Here is a 6230-nt window from a genome sequence, read left to right as displayed (position 1 = left end):
AGGTCTCCTGCACCTGGAAACTGTTCGGAGCACTGGGGTCCATACACACCTCATCCTGCTGACTACGCCAATTGTCAGGATCAGGGGTATTGCTGACTGAGAAGGGAAGATTTGATGGTGTGAGCCCAGCTGGAAGAATGCACAAGATGCAGACATGAGGATGAAACCGCATGCACCAACTTTATTGTGCAGAGTGCACTTCTGTTGGGAAGTGCAGTTCTATTGGGGAGCGCAGTCTATTGCACGGGGCATGCAGTCTTGCGTGCACTTCTATTCCTCTTTCAGTGCTCTCCTGCTTTCCCCTTCTGCTCTCTCCTCCCTCTCCAGGGGACTGCATATCTCCTCACATAGCAGAGCACAAAAGTGGCATTCAGCCACACATGCGTGATACAATAAGCTGAAATATGTTTATGTATTTTCTAAGTCTGGGATTCTATTCTTAGCCGCGGGCCTGAATCACAGCCAGACCTTGAGCCAGTCAGGCCTGGCACCCACAGGGTCATTTCATGACCTAAGATGGCTCCAGCATTGCTACTACATTCCAGTTAGTAGGAAGAAGGAAATAGAGAAGAACGGGACACCCACACATTCTCTTTAAAGTTGCCCACACCAATTCTAATTTTATCCTGTTGGCCGATACTTAGTCATGTGATCACACCAAGTTGCAAGAAATGTACAAGTAGCCTCTAAACTCTGATGGATTTATTTCTGTGAAAGATAAGGAAATGGATTTTGGTAGACAAATTGTGGTCTCTGCTACAATTGGGAACTCTGAGGCACTCAGGAAATGTTAAAAGCCTGTGGCTCTTAAAGTTCTCAGACATTCACTCTGTACTCATTTATCTTGCCAAATTTCAGGCCTGCTCCTGCTTGAAAAAGAACTTCCCTGAAAAAGTTATTTCATTAATAGAATTAACGTAAGAAAAGTCCAAGCCTATAGAGAATTTTTATAAAAGTTTATTTGAGCCAAACTGATGACATATGCCAGGGAGCAAGATCTCAGATGCTCCTAAGAATAACAGTGTTGCAACTTCTTCCATGCATTTGAAATTAAGGAGGGGACTAAGGGAAGATTACATGAAGGTGGGAGAAAGCAAGGCGGGGATTGGATTACAGGATAGTTAACAAGATCATGTGCTTTCTTGAGGGTGGCTTATTTCAAAGGTGTGTTAACCTAGATGCACAGAAACAGGGACAGGGATTGCTTAAGACAAAGGTAAATCTTTTACTAAAACGTTAGGAATTTATGATCTTATCACCTTGTGAGGTTACTTTCCATAGAACCCTTTTTTCTTACACAGAAAGAAATACATCTTAACTAAGTAAACTCTGAAACAGTGAAATGCTAATTTTAACCCAGTTTGGGTCCCAGTATATTTGTGCAAATGCTACCGACTAGAGATCAGTTTGCCTGCAACAAGAAAAAATTCATACACACATTTTTAAAATAGTTAATCCATTAAAAGTGATAAAATAAGGGGTGGGGGAAATGGCGTAGATGATAGAGGCTCTGTTCATCCCTCTGGTGACCAAATCAAAGTTGTGACAGAAACAAGGAGCAAGCAGCAAGGAAAAATCGCCTGAGATCTAGATGAACAACCCATACAACTAAGGAGAAATCCAAAAAATCACCCTGCAATGGCAGAAGGTAGGAATGGGGTGAGGACATGAGGCTGCCCAGTGTCGAGCAGCTGAGTGAGACGGTCCCTGGCAGTGGCAGTGGCAGCGGCAGCAGCAGACTCCTCTTAAAGGGGCCGCATCCATGAGTGGATTTTTGTGGTGACAGACCTGCTCGCTCTGACACCAGTGCCAACTCGGCTGTGCGCAGCGGGCACCAGGGACTTATAAGGAGACATTGTTGGAGTGAGGGCCAAGGCAAGACTCGCTCTGTACAGAAGTGCCTGTGATATCTATTTTTCCGTGTTGAGGTCTCTACCCTCCCATTGCGCAGACACAGCACCGCCATAGCCGTGATGTCATCAAACTGGATAACAGAGGTCACTCCACCCAGAGGATTCCCTGAAACTCTGCCTCCCCCAACTCACAGCCCCACCCAAGCCACATCCAGGTATATCTTCAGTGAGTCAGGTGCTCCTTGTTGAGACTCACACTGGAGGCAGCTGGTGTCAGTTTCTGGTGTGGCCTTGTGAGGCAACTATAAGCACAGTATCTGTGGATTGTTTGCTGAATCTTAACAGGTGGCTCTATAGGGATAGAGGCTTGGGCTAAATTTGGCCTGCAGCTGAAACCCTCTCAAGACTGTGCCACTGGACACCTACTTCACAAATCCACACTAATAAGACCAGGAAACTTAGGAGCTTTGCTTAGTTCATAGAAACAGACATGGAAAGGCAGCCAAAATGGGAAGACAAAGAAGCAGAAATCATATGAGAGAACAGAACAGAAATCCAGATATAATGGAGTCAAGTAATCTAATAGATGCAAAGTTCAAAACACTGATTATAAAGATGAACTTTTGGGAAGTGTAGATGAATTCTGTGAGTACTTCAACAAAGAGATAAAAAAATGGAAATGGAAAGTATAAAAGGGAACCAGTCTGAAATTGTGCTGGCTGGAAAATTACTGCTTGGCTATTGCCCATGGGAGCATAGGCTATCACCCATGGGAACATAACATTCTAACAATAAACTTTCTGCTTCTGTACCCTCGCTTGCACAACTGACCTGTGGGTTGACAGGTAGTGAATAGGAGAAAAATAGACCTTTGTGTTTAAGACAGAATGAGGAATGGGATTTAGGGCTTAAAAACCCTGTATCTCTACATTTCGGGACTGCTTAATTTCGGGTCTGCGTACCCCTGGCAGACCCAGCTGGCTGAATAAAGAGTGTGTTTCCTATAACTCACTGAGTTCTGGTGGTCCGTGTGTCTTTTGGGGGGCTGGCAGCTACAACAAAATGAAGAATACATTATTTGAGATGGGAAGTATATTAAATGGAATAAACAAAGGAATAAACAAACTGAATGAAGGAAAGGATCAAATGCCCTATCTAGAGGATGGGAAAGCTAAGGACACTCAATCAGAATGGCAAGAGATAAGATGCCAAGACTATAAAAATAATTTAAGGAGCATATGGGACACTATTAAGGGTCAAAATATCCAATCAGCGTACCTGAAGGAAAACAAGATGTTGAACATCTGTTTGAAGAAACAGATGGAAAACTTCCCTAACCTGATGAAGGAAATGGACATAGAACCCCAGGAAGCTCAGAGAATCCCAAAAACCAGGGATCCAAAGAGGCTCACACCAAGACACATCATAATTAAAATGCCAAAGGTCAAATACAAAGAAAGAATATTAAAAGCTGCAAGAGAAAAGCAGATAGTTACCTACAAGGGAATACCCATAAGACTGGCAGCTGATTTCTCAAAAGACATTTTGCAGGACAGAAGGGCTTGGCACAAAATATTTGATGTGATGAAGACCCAGGATCTACAACCAAGGATACTTTATCCAGCAAAGCTATCATTTAGAGTTGAAGGAGAGATAAAGAGCTTCCCAGACAAAAATAAGCTAAAGGAATTTATCACCACCAAGCCAGTATTACAGGAAATGTTGGAAGGACTTCTTTAAGAAGGAAAAACATGTGTCAAAAAACAGGAATAAAGAATGGTAACAACTACATTCCTATCAATAAGTACCTCAAATGGAAAAGATTTAAGTGCTCCAACTAAAAGATAGAGTAGATAAATGGAAAGGAAAACAAACCCCTTTATGTTGCCTATTAATCACTTCAGATTAAAAGACACACACAGACTAAAAGGAAGGGGATGGAAAAAGATATTGCTTTGATGGACTTAGAAGGTATTTAAGTCAGATGGAGAAAGACAAACACTTATGCGGAATCTAAGGAATAAAAAGAACAAACTAATCAAAAACAAACTCACAAGTTTAGTGGACAATTTGGTAATGGACAGAAGGGAAGAGGGGTTGAGGGAATAGGAAAATGGGATGAAGGGTTAAAAAGTACAAATTAGTAACTGATGGATGGTCAGGGGGATGGGGAGCACAGCATAGGGAATACAGTTAGCATTAATATGTTGGCTAGGTGGAGGGTCAGGGGAGGGAGGGAGCAATTAGGAGGATTGTTTTATGAACTATATAGATGTCTAACCAATGTACTGTATACTTGAAACTAATTAAATAAATTTTTAAAAAATGATAAGAGCAAGCTTCAGCCCTTAAACCTTAACTTTTATTTCTAATCAGCCTCCTTTTATTTGTTTTCTTTTCATTTTTAAAAGCAGAAATAGATAAGTGAATGCTTAGAGAACGTCTCAGTTTCACTCTACCTAACCTCCACATCTAAATATAACTAACATTTAATCATTTCCTCTAGTCAGATCACAATTCTGAATCATTTCAGATTCTTTGTTTCAAAGTCAAAATGAGGAAAATAATCCGTTTTTTTTAACAGCTTTAGTGAGGTATAATTTATATGCTGTAAAATCATTTTAGAACATTTTCATCACCCAAAAAAGATTCCTCATGACTATTAGCCATTAGTCAGTGAATCCCTGTTCCCACTCTGAGCCCCTGGCAACCACTAATCTGCTCTCAGTCTCTGTAGACCAGAAAACCTACCTCCCAGCCTAAAGTCATAAGTACAAATAAGCTGCTTGATCTAAGCCTTGAGCAGAAAGGGTCAATCACCATACCTAAGAGTGAGCTTGAACCTGAATTACAGTCATGATGAAGGAACTCTGAGCTAAGAAATTGGTATATTCCATTAAACCTAAGTAGACACAGCATTTTAAAAAATGGACAGGACACATGTATGACTCAGAAAGACAACTCCCTTGGGAAATAAGCTCACGGAAAAAAATGTAAAGAAGTCAGTCAAAACCACAGTTTGAGGGGGCAGGCATCAATCAGACAATGTTTCCTGAAATTAAGTACTATATGTCAATATATCTAAGATGTAATTATGTGCCACAACGAATCTTCTAATTAAATTATGACATAATATTTTAACACCTCAACTGAAAGATGATTTCCAATTTTAAAGGTATTAAAATGCAAAAAAGTGAGTCTCAGAATTAACAAAATATAGGTCTGTGTATGTTCCATGACCCAGGATATAAACAAATCAGAAATCCAATGCCAGGAAAGAAACATCACAAAACCAACACATGAAAGATTTCATACTTGATAAGGTAGAAATGATAGGACAATCTGAAAAAAAAAATTTAATAAGCATCCTTAAAATGTTCAAAGGTAGGAGGTTTTAAAATAAGGATAGGCAGATATAAAAAAGAACCAAGTAAAATCTTAGAAATGGAAAATGTAATTTTTGAAAATTAAAATAAATGAATCAAAAACTAGACAAGACACAGCTTAAAATATAATTACTAAACCAAGAGATAGAAAACAGAAAATCTCTCAAAGTATGTCACAGAGAGTTGTAGAGAGAGAAGAACATGTGAAAGAGAAATGAAGAGAGAGGGAAGATACCTGAGTGCAAAGGAAAGAATAGCTAGGAATGGAGAACAAATAGTAGGAGAAAAGGCTAAAATTTTTCCAGAATTTAATAGAGGCCCTCACATTAAGAAAGTTTACCAAATGCCTACAAGATCACTTTTTAAAAATCCTCATGTGGCCACGATTAGTGATGTTGAACATTTTTTTCATGTGCTTGTTGGCTATCTGTATATCTTCTTTGGAGAAATGTCTGAGTCCTTTGCCTATTTTTAATTGTTTTTTGTTGTTGTAGGAGCTCTTTATATATTCTGGATATTATGATATCCATATATCCTCATCAGATATATGATTTACAAATATTTTCTCCCATTTTTTAGGTTACTTTTTCACTCTGTGGTTATGTCATTTGATACATAGATGTTTTAAATTTTGATGTAGTCCAGTTTATCAATTTTTACCTTGTTATCCGTTAACACAATGTTTTTTTTCGGATCTAACCATATTGCTATAAGTACATGCAGTGTTTTGCTTTTAACTATAATATGCATCTATCATATTTACTTCTCTAGTTCCCTGGTGATAGTTTCCTTGATGTCCTTAATATGCCACAACCACAACCTGCCACAGAGATTATCCTACATATTTTCTAATGGAGATCTACAAAAGTTTCTGTCACTTATACTCGGGAGTGAAAGGTGTGGCTGGTAGGGCTTACACATAACTTCAGTTTCACTTAGTATTGCCAGCTCTATTCCTGCTATCTCAAACTCTGGTCTTGTTTTACATCTT

General features: G+C 39.2%; 1 long non-coding RNA gene across 1 annotated transcript in view; it reads right to left on the bottom strand.

Annotated features, from left to right (window-relative positions):
* Nucleotides 1–17: 17 nt before the first annotated feature.
* Nucleotides 18–6230, bottom strand: part of LOC111738857 — a 38046-nt gene continuing 31833 nt past the window's right edge. Inside the window, exon 3 of the long non-coding RNA XR_002780003.1 lies at nucleotides 18–129. This is a non-coding gene — a long non-coding RNA (uncharacterized LOC111738857). The remainder of the gene's footprint in view (nucleotides 130–6230) is intronic.

The sequence above is a fragment of the Pteropus vampyrus genome, unplaced genomic scaffold, assembly GCF_000151845.1.
Source record: "Pteropus vampyrus isolate Shadow unplaced genomic scaffold, Pvam_2.0 Scaffold44, whole genome shotgun sequence".
Taxonomy (NCBI): domain Eukaryota; kingdom Metazoa; phylum Chordata; class Mammalia; order Chiroptera; family Pteropodidae; genus Pteropus; species Pteropus vampyrus.
Note: the sequence above shows the minus strand (reverse complement) of the source record. Positions and strands in the feature narration are given on the sequence as shown.